This window comes from Suncus etruscus, chromosome 10, assembly GCF_024139225.1.
Source record: "Suncus etruscus isolate mSunEtr1 chromosome 10, mSunEtr1.pri.cur, whole genome shotgun sequence".
In the NCBI taxonomy this organism is placed as follows: Eukaryota; Metazoa; Chordata; class Mammalia; order Eulipotyphla; family Soricidae; genus Suncus; species Suncus etruscus.
In genome coordinates, this window is record NC_064857.1 from 72,758,203 (window position 1) to 72,776,230 (window position 18,028).

Below are 18,028 nucleotides of genomic sequence, written 5' to 3' on the forward strand. Positions count from 1 at the left end.
TTTATACTTGGCCTATGCTTCAGTTTATCTGTAATGTGGAAACACCTAATAGTTCCCATCATAACTGTTGGAGAATTCAATGAGTTAATACAAGTCAGTAATTTACAGTCAGACCCGACTCATAAGGACTCATTGCAGTCAATACATGCTATACACTGAAGCAGCTACTATAACAATTATCACCATCACCTCTGAAAATATTCCACAAAAAGAATAAGTGAGATGTAGTTAATGTTAGCAATTAAGTGCTGATTGGTAGCATACAATTAACAAGGGAAATGAATGCTCCAAGTATTTTAAAACTGCCTTTTTATATGCTTATGATTCACAAATATGATCTGATAAAAATGCCGAGGTATTCTAGTTTTAGTTTATAGATGGCAACATGAATAACCAGAATTTGGGGTTACAATTCTTCTCTATATGATTCTGAACAGCCTTCAAAACTCTTCCTCTTACACAAAGAGATATAAATTCCTGGATGTTCTAGTTTGTGGGTTTTTGTTTTTTTTTTTAATATTGAGAACAGTCTGTTTGTGCAGAGTTGGTGTATGAGTAGGAAAAAAGGTCTAAAATCATTATAGAGGGATTTATACTACATGAGCATGGGAGTTATATCTAAATTATTTATTGTAAAAAAGATATTGTAAAATGGCTTGTAATTTAAGGATTTTACTGCAAGTTAGGATAGGAACTGTTTTACATCCCATTATTGTTATCTCCATTCAGGATAAGAACAAACCACAGGTTTGGAGCAGATTTTCAAAAATGAGCTCATGTACTGTTCTAAAGTAGACTGTGCTCATTTCCTTACTGGATTTTAAGTGCCCATTTAGGGTGAACAGAGCTGATTCAGCCTTTCACTTGAAAAGTAGAATCAATCAGTCTGTCTACATAATAACAAAGTTTAAAAAGGTAAACTATCTCTGAAAATACAGACTTTGGACTCTTGGAGATATTTTTTCCCTGCTCAGTTCAAAAGTTTAAATACTTGTTTTATCTTGGATTTTGTATCTTATCTATGTAAGAGACTGATGCTTTTTCCACTGATTACTTTTTATCATTTCTTTCATCTGAATCATTCTTATGTTCCAATTTTAAAGGAATATACACTTACTGTAAAAGGAAATACAAGGACAATAGAAAAATATACCATTAAGATAGTGAAAATTGGGGCAAGAGAGATAGCACTGCGCTGGAGCATTTCTGGGTTTGATTTCCAGCATTCCATAAGGTCCCCTAGCCTACTAGGAGCGATTTCTTAGGATGGAGCCATGAGTAAACTGGGGCAGCTGGATGTGGCTGGAAAACAAAAACCAAAACACACACACACAAAAAGTGAAAAATTGGAGTTGGAGAGATTGTACAGTTGGCAATGTGCTTGTTTTACTTGAAGCCAATCCAGGTACCATATATGGCACCACGAATGGTCCCCTGAGCCTTGCCAAAGTAATCTCTGAGCACCACCAGGAATAAGCCCTGAGACAATTAGGTATGGCCCCTAAACAAAACCAAAACAAACCCCCAAGAAATGGGGTTTCATTTTATTACCACAAATATCCTTTCCCACGTGGAATGCAGAGTATCTTTCTAGCTATTTCTCCTTTTTATAAGTATATGTGTACATGCGTGAATGCCACGCCTTTTCTAGAGTGGTCTTTTACATTTGCTTTATTTCCTATTCCATTCTGAAACTGCTAGTTTTCTCTTTAAATTTCCTAGTAGGGGCATTAGGGTCCTAAGAGGAGGGAGGTGGTAATGGGTGTGGTATTGGGATTATGTGCCAGAGAATAGTATTGTAACCCACAGAATCTGATTCAATAAAAAATGTTCACATTTCCTATTGACATCTTTTCGTGTTAGTTGAAATGAACCGATTTCAATGTTCTTATTTATTTGGGGAAAAGGGATGACTCCTTAGCACTGTCCAGAGACGCTAGGACTACACCTGGCAGAGCTTAAAGGTGTGCAGTGCTGGAAGGGTGAAAGGAAGTACACGAAGGCAAGCACCCCAGACCCCTGAGCTGTTTCCCTGATCCCCACTACAATCTTTTTCACGACTCTATTGTATGCCATAGTTCAGCTTCTTTTAATGCAAATGTTTGCCAGCACACAAGAGTTATACTTACTTATTAAGTTTAAAAATAAGCTTTAATTGTTTCAGAATTAGAAATCTATTTGGTTCAAAACAACCAGAGGTGCAGAGCTTTTCAACCAGACTTCAATGGTCTCCTTGATGGAAAACTAATGTTGTTAGTTTTTTTGTTACTGTTTTTGTTTGCTGTTGTTGTTGCTGCTGTAAACTTTTTATTCATGAATGTATACATCTATATTTATGTCATAAATTAAGTTACATTTACAATTTATATAAAGTGAAATTTTGTTTTCACATTAATGCTTGTTTATCTACCCATTGGTCTCTCTCCTGCTTTTTTTTTTTTGTTGTTGTTGTTGTTTTGTTTTTGGGTCATACCTGGCAGCGCTCAGGGGTTACTCCTGGCTCTGTACTCAGAAATAGCTCCTGGCAGGCTTGGGGGACCATATGGGATGCCGGGATTCGAACCACCGTCCTTCAGCATGCAAAGCAAATGCCCTACCTCCATGCTATCTCTCTGGGCCCTCCTGCTTGTTTTTTTAATAAACAACATGTTGTTGTAGAAACTAGAGTGCATAAACATTTTTAATAGAAAGTATATTTTCTAATAAAAAAAAAGCATGCCAATATGTTTCCCAGCAAAGGCCAACTGAAGGACGATCAGCTAAATCCAGCAAACTCACCCAAAACACTTTGAATTTCAATGCCAATGCCGCTAAATTTCAGGTGATTTATCCATTTGCAGTAAATTAGAAAAATTTATAGCCTGCGTCCTTTAAAGTGAGTTTCTTGTTACTCCTACAAAGTCATCTTAGTATCTATAAAGAAGCACACGCAGTTGAACCATCAAACATGTTGGCAGTTCTATGCTGAGGATGCTGGGTAATTTCTCCATTCTTGGCAGTGACATATGCAGTTCTGCACGCTGTCATTTCTGTAAAGTGACCCTTGATTCATTAGTCAGAAATGCACCATCACGTATAACATAGTATTTCACTTGGTGGCAACCTATCTTGCATATGGAAACAGGTTACGGTTTAGGGATTCCAAAGGTTTGGTTAGCCCGATGAGCACTGGCCCATCTTTTAAAAAGGAGCAAAAAACTTAAATCCCGCTTTCTTTCTGGAGCACAATTGCTAGCTCCCATCCTTGTGTTCCTTTTATCTTCAGAGCATCTGCTGCTCTGCTAACTGCCTGCTCCCACAGCATTTGTGCCTGGCTGTCCTTTACCTTTTTGTCTCTGCTAAAGCAACTGTGAGCCTAAGGCCAGGGGGCAGCACAAAGGGCCTGCCTGGAACAGGGCGGGCAGACAAGGACCATCTGCTGAAGGAATGAACTCAAAACCATCTTCAGAAATTCTGACCAGGAAGAGAGGAAGGTCTAAAAAGTTTTTGACTTGGCTAAGCCACCTAAGTTTTGTTTATTGATTTCCTTGCCTTCAGTGATTCTGCTTCTAATTTTGAGATTTGGCTACTGACAGGAGCATACATTAAAAACCAGACAATTAAACTATTTTCTTTTTGCATTAATTTTAAATTCTAGTAATAAATATCATCTAGTATAATTTGAAATAATTGGATACTGTAATCCCCAACAGAGTAATAAATTATAACTTCTCATCATTTAGCGATTAAAAATGCTATACTGATTCATCAAAAATAAAAACAGTAACAATCAACAGTAAATGTCACTGGAGTTTATATTGATTTCTTGACTTTTTTAAAGTAGACTGAGTACATGATATGCTTTTCTTAACAGACTAAATTTTTTGGGGGGCAAGGACAGTTTTAGAGCAGCAGCAAAACCCAGTAAAAAGTACAGTGCTCCCAAAATCCACCCTCCCCTCTCCTTATATTGCTGCCGTTATCAATAGCCCCCAGAGTGAAGCACATAAGATCATGAAGGTGCACTGATATATCATTATCACCCAACTTTATATTAGGGTCCACTTTTGGTGAGTTTTAGGAATTTTCCCAATTTGGGGAATTTGGACAAATGTATATAGCCACCATACTTGCATCAAAGAAAGTTCAAGGCCCTAAACATCCTCTCTGGCCTCCATTTGTCCCTCCCTCCTTTGGGCCTTTTACTATCTCCATTGTTTTTGCCTCTTCTAGAATGTCACATCACAGGAATCACAGGATATGAAGCATTTTTCCAGATAGGCTTTATGGATTGGTAGCTTACTTACTTTTGGCACTGATCAACTGCCCACTATCTGGATACACTACCAATAGAATACTTTGAACCGGCTTCGCAAAGCTCAGTGGCACAAGGATGTAGAAGTGATGTCTCGGATTTCCACCTGCATTTTCCCCCACCCCCCCTCCCCTCTTTAAGCTGCTGATGAGATGAGCAGGGATCACAGAACTGACTATGGCACTTGTATACATTTGATTGTGGTGCCAGGACCCTAAGGCCTGGGCCACTAGGATCATATGCAGCATGTGGGGCCAAATCTGGGTTCTCCAACTAAGTCATTTTATTTTTTTTATTTTTTCCAAAAAGCTTCTTCTTTTTTTTGTTTGTTTTTGGGCCACACCCAGCGGTGCTGAGGGGATACTCCTGGCTGTCTGCTCAGAAATAGCTCCTGGCAGGCACGGGGGACCATATGGGACACCAGGATTCGAGCCAACCACCTTTGGTCCTGGATCGGCTGCTTGCAAGGCAAACGCCGCTGTGCTATCTCTCTGGGCCCACAAAGCTTCTTCTTATAGAAAAATGATGCTTTAAGGGAACAGAAACTCTGCTATTTTTTTTTAACTTGTTGGTCCATACTAATTATGTCCTTTGCTCACTAGTCCAGTCTAGTCCAGTCTAGCTTTAGATTTGATGGCATCTTATTTCAAAACAATTTTAGGACAGGATCAAAGAAGCTGCAGTATTCACGGATGGAGCTACATAAAGAGTGTAGCTCAACTGGTTCCTGTATTTATGTTAAGACATAATGACTGGCAGCCAGGTATCAATAAATCAGTCAAGAGTAAAGTAGAATTAATACTCAAAGTTTTGATATTTTGTACTTGAAGAAAGAGCCCAGAGATAAATCTGCAGAGGAGAGGATGGCAAAGGCAGGGCTGCTGTCCATTCTCCCAGCTCCCCCAACGAAAAATCACTTGTCACTACAGGCAGAACCACAACTCAACAAGACTTAGAGAAGCAGTCATCCTGGAGAGCTAACTTGGTTCAAAACTTCTTTTATTGGGCCGCAGAGATAGCATGGAAGTAGTGCATTTGCTTTGCATGCACAAGGTGGTTTGAATCCCGGCATCCCATATGGTCCCCCAAACCTGGTAGGAGTGATTTCTGAGCACAGAGCCATGAGTAACCCTTGAGTGCTGCCAGGTGTGACCCAAAACAAACAAACAAACAAAAAACAAAAACAAAATTGCTTTTATTTTATTAACTCTGAAATGTTTATTTGCCCTTTCTCATTTTCCCACAAAAGTACAGAGGAGTGGTCCAGATCAGGGCTGATATAACAGAACAGACAGGTGCGAATTTGGAGACTCAACTAATGTCTATTAACACTAGAGGGGTGTATGATCATATCATAGATACAGAGAAAGCATTTGACAAAGTCCAGCATCTTGTCAAATTCATGATTAAAAACTCTCTAACAAGCCATATACCACAAGCCCATGGCAAACATTATATTCAGTGGGGAAAAATGTAAAGATTTTCCTCTAAGGCACAACAAGACAAGGTTGCCCTCACACTACTTCTATTCAATATAGTACTTGAAGTACTTGCCATAGCAATTAGTCAATAAAAAGATATCAAAGGCATTCAGATGTGAAAAGAAGTCAAGCTCTCACTGTCTTCAGATGACATACTATACTTAGAAAATCCTAAAGATACTACCAAAAAGCTTCTAGAATCAATAGATTTGTATAGTCAATTGTAGGCTACCAAACTAATATGTAAAAATCTATGGCTTTTCTATAATACAAATAATAAAAGAGAAGAGATATTAAAAAAAAACTACCCTATTAAAATTTGTGTCTCAGATAATCAAGTATCGTAGAGTCAACTAAAGAAGTAAAAGGTCTATGCAAAGAAAACTACAAAACAGGGGTCAGAGTGATAATACAGTGGGAGGGTATTTGCCTTGCACATGGCTGACCCAGGACGAACCAGGTTCAATTCCCGGCATCCCAAGCCTGCCAGGAGCGATTTCTGATGGAGGAGCCAAAAGTAATCTCTGAGCACAGCCAGGTCTGGTCCAAAAACCAAAAAATAAAAATAAAAAACTATAAAACATTCCTTCAAAAATAAAAAGAAGACACAAAAAAATGGAGACATATACCCTGCTCATGGACTGGAAGGATTAGCATATTTAAAATGGCAATACTTGCCAAAGCACTGTACATATTTAATTCTATCCCTATAAGAATAGCAATTATGTTTTCAAAGAGTGAATCGAACACTCTGAAATTACTCTGGAACAATAAATGTCTGTGAAAGGTAAAGCAATCCTTGGGGAAAAAAATAGATGGGATGTATTACTTTCCCCAAGTGTAAACTGTACTATAAAGCAGTAGTCATTAAAACAGCATGGTATTGGAATAAGGACAGACCCTCAGATCAATGGAATAGACATAAGTATTCTGAAACTGACCCCCAGGTATACAATCAATTAATCTTATAAAGTGACAAGAAATACCAAGTGAAGAAAGGAAAACCTTAACAAGTGGTGTTGGGTAAAACTGGTTAAATACATGCAAAAACATGAACTCAGATCTGCTTTAATACCATGCAAAAAGGCCACATCAAAATCGGTTAAAGACCTTGATATCAGACCTGAAACCATAACGTACATAGAGGAAAATGTAGGCAGAACACTCAACACTGAAGCTAAAGGCATTTTCAAGGATGAAACACCACTATCAAAGTAAGTGGAAGCAAAAGATAAATATATAGGACTACATTAAACTCAGAAGCTACTTTCTTTCAAAGGAAACAATGGATAGGATACGACTACTCATAGATGAGTATTTATCCAATACCAATCATATAAAGGGTTAATATATAAGATATACAAGACACTGATAGAACTTAGTAAGAAAGAAAATCCAATTCATCCAAAAATGGGGAGAAGAAATTAAGAAACATTTCCTCAAGGAAGAAATCAGATGGCCAAAAGGCACATGAAAAAATGGTCCACAACACTAGTCACCAGGGAGATGCAAATCAAAACAGCAATGAAATGTCATCTCACACCACAGAGACTGCAAACAACACAAAGAACAAAAACAACTAGTACTGGTGTGGATGTGGAGAGAAAGGGACTCTCATTCACTGCTGGTGGGAAGGTAGACTGGTTTAGCCTTTTTGGAAAACAATATGGATATTCATCTAGTACAATAAACCTTCATGAATAGCTAAAGTAATCCTTGGAGAAAAGATGGGATGCATCACTTTCCCCAACTTTAAACTGTTCTGTATAACAACAGTCATTAAAACAGCATGGTATTGAGATAAAGGCAGACCCTCAGATCAATGGAATAGACTGGAGTATTCTGAAACAGACAGTGGCAGCAAAGACTAATGATTACTAGATGCCAAGTCAGGAGGGCCTGAGGAGTAGCAAAATAGAAGACAGCCTTTTCCTGATAGCAGCTGATATGAAGGGAAGCTGGAGTCTTTGAGAGAAACAAGAGAGCATGTTCTGGGCTGAGGACGAGAGCCTGTGAGATCTGAAGGTAAAGATAAGAGAGTTCACCACAGAGTCAAATCCCAAAAGATGTATTTGAGGAAGGAAGAAGAAAGGATGCCACAAAGCCAAGGCCCAAGTGAGGAACAAAATGGCCAGTTCAATATTTGGGAGATGGCACAGATCTGAGTGCCACTCAAGTGTCTAGGGGTGATCCCACCCCTGTAGAATATGGGGTTGGGGAGAGGAGGGTACAGAAAGCCCAGGCTCTCATTCTGCTGTGGGTAGGCACTGAAATGCTCTGAAGCTGATATGCTTGTAAAACAAAAGAATCAAAGAGGTGATTCCTAACACCCTTTCATGTTAAAAATTCTACATCTTGGGCCGGGCGGTGGCGCTGGAGGTAAGGTGCCTGCCTTGCCTGCGCTAGCCTAGGATGGACCGCGGTTCGATCCCCCGGCGTCCCATATGGTCCCCCAAGAAGCCAGGAGCAACTTCTGAGTGCATAGCCAGGAGTAACCCCTGAGCGTCACAGGGTGTGGCCCAAAAACCAAAAAAAAAAAAAAAAAAAAAAAAAATTCTACATCTTGTAATCCTATAAAAATAAGGCAGCATGGTCACTGCTTCAGCAAAATAACAGGTGTCATTTATTATGATAGAATTAAGGATGAAGCTTAAAAGAAGCAAGACTGGGCTCACAGCTCAAGCACAGTGATTGAGGGCTCAACATCCCTACACTCAGTATCTGTGAATTTATTTAACAAGTACAATCTGGGAATTTACTTACTTGACACGTATTTAAAAGGCATAAAATTAAACTGCTCTTAGTTATACAGAAAATGAATGGCTTCAATATATACAAGGGGAGAAAATGCATGAAGTAAAAGCCTAGGGCATTGTGAGGTCAGTGGAAGTTCTCTCCTAGTTACTATGGGGCACAAGCAAAGAAATGATTGAAACACCTTTTCTTCCAAGTTGCTCAGAATGTGCACAACTGAGAAGCTGCAAGTGTTACTAAAAGCTACATTTAGAGGCACATGTAACTTGTGCCCCTCTCAAATTAAATCAAATGCATGATAATTTCTCATCGACTGATAATTTCATTAACACCCCCCCCCCCAGCCTCAGAAAGTATAGCTGGGCATATGCTTTGCATGCAGGAGGGGCACAGTACAGGGTCTCCCAGCACTGTCACCAGCTGGGAGTTGCCCCCAAGCCTTACTGAGTATAATCCTCCCCCCCACCAATCACAATTCGTTCTTTGCTACGCAGCATGCTACTATCAGTTTTCAAGAACATTATAAAATAGCCTCCCATTGAAAAAGTATGCTATCATCACATTGTATTTCCAGAGGTACTTTATCTTCCTTTTATAAGTGAACTTTGAGTTCCATTAGAGAAGAGCTCAGATTTTTCTATTCCGAGATTAGTAAAGAATATTTTTTGCAAAATGCACTAGGAATCCCCATTCATTATAGAAAGCAATCACCTCTGTGGTAGGGGGAGTGCTTTGCTTTTTGTTCAGGAACATTTGGGCATTTCCACACAACATGGACGGGGCTGTTGGGATGAATCAGGACTGCTGCAGACAACCCAAGAAGAGTAACAGACAGACAAGCAGGGCCTACCCAGCATGGGACTTCACCAGGAAACACAAGTCCCACTTACAACAACTACATTTCAACTCTAAATTTTGAAGAAACCTCAATGGCCTCTGTCCTCTCCAGCCTGGCCAGGAGTCAGATCTACTTGCTGAGCACCTAGGGTATTTTAAACTGAGGTTGCTGTATTATTTATCATCTAGGCAATTAAACATGAATTACTCAGAACTTTCTGTCCTTTTGCTACTAACAATAATTATCTGGATGCTGCTCCCCCACTTTTTTTTTTTTTTTGAGACTGCCTTGGAGACTAACAAAGGCAAAAATAAAAGTCAAATGAGATTGGAGAGAATCTAAAGGAATTCACTTGTTAAATGTTATCTTATACTTCCTCCTCTGCTTATTCATAAACACAAAATTAACACAGCATTTCAACCATCCTGTTTCTAGTCTAAAAAAGAATATTCTTTAATTCCTGTATAATACACATCACCTTATTTGTTATGGTGATGAAAAGCCTGAGTAGAACTGCTGTGTCGAAGTATGTTTTTTGGAGGGCTGTAGATATTTTATCCTCTCAAGGATACTGATACCTAAGTTTTATATGTTATTAACAGTTACTATTGTACTATTAGTTCATTCCTGGAACTAAAATTTAAATTACCAGAAACTATTTAAATTTATGACCATAAAGTGTATTGTGCCTGTCAATATCTTTTGGCATATCATAGAAAAAGTATCCACAGATAAATAAACTATGCCAGGAAGATGCAGAATGTTTTAGCTAAGACAAAGATGACTTGTGTTTTCTTTTCATCTTTTTCTTCCGGTGTTTGGTATACCAGGCAGAGCTGAGGGGCTATTTTCCCAGCCTATTACTCAGGGGATCAAGTGGAGCCAGGTATTGAACATGAGTCAACAGCATGCAAAGCAGATGCTCCAATCTTTTGAGCTAACACTCAGGGTTCCTAATTATTTTAATCTTAGAAAATAACCCTAGTTGGTATTATGTCTAAAATTGTTTCTATGGGTTTTGAAATAAAATATCAAGCGTGTATCTATTTCACAGACTAACAAAAGGGAAAACATGGAATATTATGCCAGAATTAGATAGAAAAGTGAAGCAGGAATAAAGTGTGATGATGAAGAATAAAAGATTTATGCCATCATTGATTAAAAATGTCTGACAGGGAATTTGGTTTCAAGCTACCTGAAGGCCAAAGCAAAATATGGGTGTGTGTGTGTCCGTCCCACTCCCTAAAGTGAAGAATAATGACCCAGATTTTGTTTCTCAATATTGGGTTCTTCTCAACTGAATCTGATTATGGTCTCGCTTTGAAAGTGCTTTTTTTTTTAATTTTATAAAATATTTAAGCACCATAATTACAAGCATGATTGTAGTTGGTATTAGTCTTTCAAACTCTGTTATGAAGAAGAACCCTAAGGAGTGCTTTCCAGGTGTCACAGCAAGTCAGGGACTCTTGGACAAGGCTAGAAATTAGGTCATTCTCTTGAAGAGAGTCTAGCATCTCTACTAAGAGATCACTAGAGCCCAGGGGATCTCACAGGAGGACTTTAATACTACCGACTTTAATACTCTTCTTCTCATATGTGTCCAGAGTTCTCTCACCAGGAGCACAGGATGCATTTTCTTATTTAGTACCATGCACTTTATCAAAGCAGTGGCTTCTTGAAATCTTGGAAATCACCTGGGCTGCAATGCAATGCTTGGGGACGACTCTCAATTTCATGCTGATCCCAGTTTTATAAACCAGGTATGTTTCTCATGAACAACTTCACCTCAGAGGAACGCTGTGCCTTAGTTCTTCAAGTTGATCTCTCTCTGTGCACTGGCTGCTTAGAAGATTCAGGATCAATTTATGACTTGCCTCTGGCAACATATAGCATGTCTAACCTCTCCTGAGTCTCTCTCATTCTCCTTCTCTTATTTCCTTTTGCTTCAGTTCTCTCACAATTTTTGCAATTTTTATCAATGTTCAAAGTTTTTTATGGATCAACATTTTATGGATCAACACAAACTGGAAACTGAGCTCCCATATAATCCAGCTATATCACTCCTAAGGATATACCCTAGGAACACAAAAATACAATCCAAAAATTCCTTCCTCATACCTAAATTCATTGCACCACTATTTATAATAGCTAGACTCTGGAAACAACCACAATGCCTTTCAACAGATAAATGGCTAAAGAAACTGTGGTACATATACACAATGGAGTATTATGCAGCCATCAGGAGAGATGAAGTCATGAAATTCCTATACGTGGATGTACAGGGAATCTATTATGTTGAGTGAAATAAGTTAGAGGGAGAAAGATAGATACAGAATAGTATCACTCAATTATAAGTTTTAAGAAAAATTAAAGACATTATTGTAATAAGTCCCAGAGACAATAGAGTTAAGCGCTGGAAGGGCCAGACGAACCGGCTCACAACTTAAAGCTCACCACAAAGAGTGGTGAATGCTAGGGAAATAACTACACTAACAACTAGTATGACACTGTTAAAGAATAAGAGCAGTAGAATGCCTGTCGTGAATACAGGTAGGGTGGGGGAAGAGAGGGCATTGGTGGTGGGAATGTTTCACAGGTGAAGGGGGGTATTTTGTTTATGACTGAAACCTAACTACAAACATGCTTGTAATCATGGTGCTTAAATATTAAAAAAAAATTCTTCAAAAATAAAAGCAAAAATTTACTTAAAAAACATTAACTAGGTGTCATTTATGTATAAATGGATAAAGAAAATGCTACAGGTTAAAAAGAGCAAGAGGAATGTATTCTAGACTCTGAATAAGAAGGTTTGGTTTTATTGGGTTTTGGTGATAGTGATGGTGATTTTGGAGCAACGCTTGGTGGTGCTCACTTCTGGCTTACTCCTGGCTGTGCTCAGGGATCACTCCTACCAGTGCTTGGAGGACTGACTATATGTGGTTCAGGACTGAACCAGTGTCAGTATCATGCAAGGCAAGCTTCCTACCTGCTGTGCTATCTTCTGGCCCAAAAATGTTCGGCTTCATCTTGTACCTACAACTCATTATTCACGTGACAAGTGTCCTAATCTAGTCTCAAATTTAAAAAAAAAAATTATCATATTTTCCTAGAAATAACATTTTGAGAGTTAGAGGTTTTTAAAACACTTGGTAGTTTATGTACTAAGCAAAAATAGTGAAGTTACTATTTTATAAATTACATATTGCCATCAGACATTTTTAAGTTTTAATATCAACAAGTTTTGAACAATGAGTGTTAAGCATATCTATCCAATTTTATTGGAATGGATTTTCATGAGTTCTCTTCCTCAAGAGGATATAAAAAATGTTTTTAACACTAGAAAGGCCATTATATGGACAGAATTAGAAAATTTAAACTTTTTGTATCAACTTTTGTCAATAAAATTATCATCTGAAGCTTAAACTTTAAATGTGTTTTTACTAAAAATATTAGAAAACAGACACTCAGAAATAATAGTATAAAGTGGATAAATTCACATTCAAATTGTATATTCTCAATAGATTATCATCAATCAATCTAAATGGAAAAACAAAATGAAATAATGAAAGAATAGATACAAATAGGAAATTTTCTCAGGGTAACACCCAAGACTGTCATGTTTTCAATAAAACATACATTTTTAGAATGTAGTCTGAGGAATAATTAAAAAAAATACCAACAACCACAAAAAACATTAGAGAAATGACCACACATAAGTTTTAAAATACTAAACTAAAAACTGAGAGCCCCAAAACCCACCAGAGGGGCTTGAGTGATAGCGCAGCATTGCAGCATTTGCCTTGCATGAGGCTGATTCAGTATGGAACTCGGTTCGATTCTTGGTGTCCCATATGGTCCCCAAACCAGGAGCGATTTCTGAGTGCATAGCCAGGAGTAAACCCTGAGCATCACTGGGTATGGTCCAACCCCCTCCCCAAATCCATCAGAATCACAAATCCCATATTCCAAGGTTTAAAAAACAAAACAGATAACCAAGGAAAATCAAACTCAGCATCATTCTACATTCAATGATGCTATTTTATCTTGTTATTCACATAACATTTTTATGTATAACCCATGGCAGAATCCTTTCCATTTTTTACATTCAGAGACTTCAGGTTATTTGTGTTAGCTCTCACCTAAATTTATACAACTGTATTAAAGAATGCCTTGATAATAACCCTGCCTGTCTACATTTTATTAGATAATTTTAGGAGTGATTTTTTTACATATTTGTAAATAATATTATTCTGAATATTTTATAGACTTTAAAATATATATTACTTATTTTATACACATTTGGGATTTTCACATCATTATTAAGAAAAACCCTATAGAAATTTAAGATTCTCTGAACATTTACATTTTTGGCATCCTGCTAGATACTTTCAATACCATATCACTGAAAAGAATACCAGTAAATAGGGGCTGGGCGGTGGCGCTAGAGGTAAGGTGCCTGCCTTGCCTACGCTAGCTTTGGATGGACCGCGGTTCGATCCCCTGGTGTCCTGAGCGCATAGCCAGGAGTAACCCCTGAGCATCACCGGGTGTGGCCCAAAAACCAAAAGAAAAAAAAAAAGAATACCAGTAAATAAAGTTTTCTTTTTCTTTTCTTTTTTTCTTTTTTTTTTTGGGGGGGGGCCATACCCAGTGACACTCAGGGGTTACTCATGGCTATATGCTCAGATATCACTCCTGGCTTGTGGGACCATATGGGATGCCGGGAGAATGAACTGCTGTCTGCCCTAGGCTAGCACAACCAAGGCAGATGCCTTACTGCTTGCACCACTGCTCCGGCCCAAGTTTTCTATTTTTTTCAGAGTTTTATTGTTTGTTTGTTTGTTTTTGGGCCACACTTGACTGTGCTCAGTCTCTTGGGTCTGCACTCCTGGCAGGGTGGTGGTGGATCATATGGGATACTGGAGACTGAACCCAGGCTGGCGGCATGCAAGGCGAATATCCTACCTGCTGTACTATCACTCCTGCCCCTATTCTTTCTTTCTTTCTTTTTTTTTTTTTATGAGTTTTATGTATCAGCTATAGCAACTAGACACTGGTATATAACAAGGTCAGCCTAAGAAAAACATCCATCAAATTTTTTCAAAAGGGTAAAGGTAAGACCAAGATTTTATTTTGAATCCCGCACAACTGAATTACAGAAGTTCGACTTACATCATCGACTTTGACTGGAATGATGTGTTTAGTGAAAGGCATTTATTTATAAGTGGAGGGCTCATAAGTGCTGTAAGGCACCTAGTTCGACGGCATGGACATGGCAGATATTCAATAAAACAATTTTAACTTCTGTTGATAAGTTGATATCTTTGTTATTGTTCATTTATCAACCTAGTACAAATAAGCCAATAGGTAGTGTGGCATCGACCAGGCCAACTTTGGAGATCCCAAGGAAACTTGGTGTTCTCTGAAGTCCTCCATAATTTATGGTCCATTCCTACTCACATTTAGCTTCAGCTGCAAGCTTGGATGATTGAAACTGGCCCCAAAGAAAGAAAGAGCGAGTTTGATTCAAAATGAAAAACCAAACAAGAAAAGCCAGCAAACTCTTTGTGGGAAGTGGTTGTTGACTATAGTAAAGAATGTTTCTCTGTTCTGGTTCTTCCCCTAAATGCCTGTTACCAGGAAAGCAAGCAAGCAGAGTTGATCTGGAGGAGGCCTTGGAGGACCAGCCTATAGGGGAAGTAGCTGACCTCTTGGCCTGCATCCCAATCCTTCTAAGACACACTACTTTATTCTTTACCTAAGAATCTCTTCCTAGTGACCAGGCAGGCAGAGATTCTGAGGTCATGAGCCACCCACCTCATCCTCCACCCTGGTGTCTCATAAAGCTCTTTCTAATGAATCTCCCTGTCTCCTACTTCACTGGTGCCCTGGCAAGGCAATAGATCTGGACCCTTGAGGATATGTTAGTCCTGTTCTCATGTTTATGGGATAATTTGATTCCATGGTCCTGTGTGTCATATTCACAGTGCTAACTATTAACAACTGCATAAGCAGCAGTCGACAACAGTATGCAAAAATAATCTGTCTTTCATAATATTATATCTTATCAGCTACATTCCTGGCAAAAGAAGTGCATGCTTGTGTTGAAAATTTGGGGCATTCCTCTTTAACATGACAAGCATAACACAACAAATATTGGATTAGAGTAAGAGGGATAGTATAAGCTAAGAGAGGAAAGAAGGCATTTACCTTACACCCGGCTGATTCCCAATACTGCATATGGTGATGCCTGAGTACTGGTCAGGATAATACTTGAGTACAGAACTAGGAGTATGTATATATATATATATACATGTGTGTATGCATATATATGTGTCTATATAAACGTCTATGAATTTCTTCATGCAGCATTTTAAGCCCCTTCCCTGGCATTAGACTATTTGCTTCTTCAGCCTACGTTCCAGAACCTCCACATGGCATTTACCAAACTTAAAGGACACTTTCGTGCCTGGCACTTGCTGGCATTCAAGATAGTATGAGCAGGTATGCAAGCCCACCCCCTCCACTCCACTGTGCAGCTTTCCCAGGTGCCATCACACCCACTGTTTCTGCTACCATCTACCCAACTCACATCAGGGCAATCCTCTTATCCTTGGGCATCTATTGGTAAAGTGAAAGCACTTTTCACAGCCATTGATACTTCACAACTTCACCTTGGTGCGACTGTCTCAGACCCCCTTACCCAGAGTAAGGGCTGCCTTACTGCCCAGCCCTGTGTCTGGGCATATCACAGAGCCACTGATAGTTACTATTCCCTACCAGACTAGACCCTGTACTCCTTGTGGTTTCCTGGATCATCACAACATGTCAAGGGACAAGCTTAGTACTTGGTATACAGTAGGCATTCAATAAATGACATCCAATTAATAAATAAAATTCGGGGCTGGAGAGAGCATGGAGGTAGGGTGTTTGTCTTGCATGCAGAAGGTCAGTGGTTCGAATTCTGGCATCCCATATGGTCCCCTGAGCCTGCCAGGAGCGATTTCTGAGTATAGAGCCAGGAGTAATCCCTGAGCACTGCTGGATGTGACCTAACACCACCCCCCCAAAATAAAATAAATAAATAAATAAATAAATAAATAAAATTCAACTGTTTTCTACCTAAATGGGAAAAAATGATACTTGGTCTGGATATAAGCCGCCTTGGTACTCCAGCAGAATTCTGAGCTTCCAGAGACTAAATAGGGGCAAATGAAAGTGGACAGGAAGCAAGTAAGGGTGGTTTAAGGGGTGGGAGATGGTGCTGGAAGGAGGCATACAAGACCCTTTCAAAAGGAGCAATTTCCTCCCAGGAACTCCAGGAGGCCTATTTACTCAGCAGTAGCCTGTACTACAGGGAACACGCTGTTGAGTCTGCCCACCAAGTCCCAATAAAATTGCTGCCTCACCTCCCATAAGTGACAAAGGACATTTTTTCTTAGACACATCCGTAAAGAACAATCGACTGAGACAAAATAACTACTTGAAATCTTAACAGCAATGTTTTGACCAAAAGATGAATATATTTACTTTTTAACAAAAGAACAAAACCTTGAATTGCATGAGCAAATGACTGGACTCTTTAACATTCCTAACTTTTAGTGCTAGAAGACCTATGCAAGTGCATCATCTTTGTCTTTTTTGCTTTTTTTTTTTTTTTTTTTTTTTTTTGTGCCTAGAAACAGAGATGAAGAGATGGGCTATTAGGTTTATTGGAAGGCTCACAAGCATAATTAACTCAGCAATCATGGGTAAAACTCTAGGAAGTAAAGAAGAAACACAGATGCATCTCATAATGTTGCTACAAGCAGGAAATTTGGAGTTTTGGGAAAGATTCCTACTACAGAGGTCCTAAAGGAGGTACTAGGAGCAAAATTCAAATGAAGGAATTAAACCCGTCTACAGAAGGAAAAAATATACCGTATTTTCTGGCGTATAAGATGACTTTTGAAACAAAAAAAAGTCAACCGAAAATCGGGGGTAGTCTTATACACCGAGTATATCCCGAAAAATGTTTCAATATGCTGCTAAACGAAACAAACAAACAAAAAAATCAGGCCGCAGAGTTTCCAAATCTCTTTCCTGGGGGCTCCCAAACAGTACTCAGGAGATCTGGGGGCCACTTCTGGCAAAACCCAGCTAATCATGTTCGTGGCTCAGTGCTAGGGTCCGAGGATGGGGTGTTGTTTGGTTCATGTAGTGGGGGAGATTAACTGAAGCCACCAGGGAATTGACAGAAAAGGTGCCTATGATAAGGGACCAATCACTACAAGGCTGCTCGGACCGCCTCTCTAACTCAGCCAATCCAAGCAGGCTTTTTATGCATGCAAATTAGACAATGTTCTGGACCCGAATCTACACTATAAAAAGCCTGCTCAGATTGGCCAGAGTCAGAGAGGAAGTCTATTACAAGTATAACCTTTGAACCTTTGCTCGTTGTGATTGGCTCACTGTGGTACATACAGTTGCAGCACAGGAACATTCTATCTGATACAGCGAATATAGGCCTAAAACTATGTTTTAACTGCAAAATTAGGGGGTCGTCTTATACGCCGGAAAATAGGGTAACTATGACAGATTGGGCTTGCTCTGTTTTCTACAAGAATAGTGATCTTCAACAGATTTAAATCTATTTCCACAGACTACACGAAGGCCAAAAGT

At 39.0% G+C, this 18,028-nt stretch overlaps 1 protein-coding gene across 3 annotated transcripts in view; it reads right to left on the reverse strand.

Moving 5' to 3' along the window:
• The window catches only part of WDR7 (WD repeat domain 7), a 383,220-nt gene that overhangs the window by 82,310 nt on the left and 282,882 nt on the right, over positions 1 to 18,028 (reverse strand). The gene's annotated exons all lie outside the window — the stretch shown is intronic.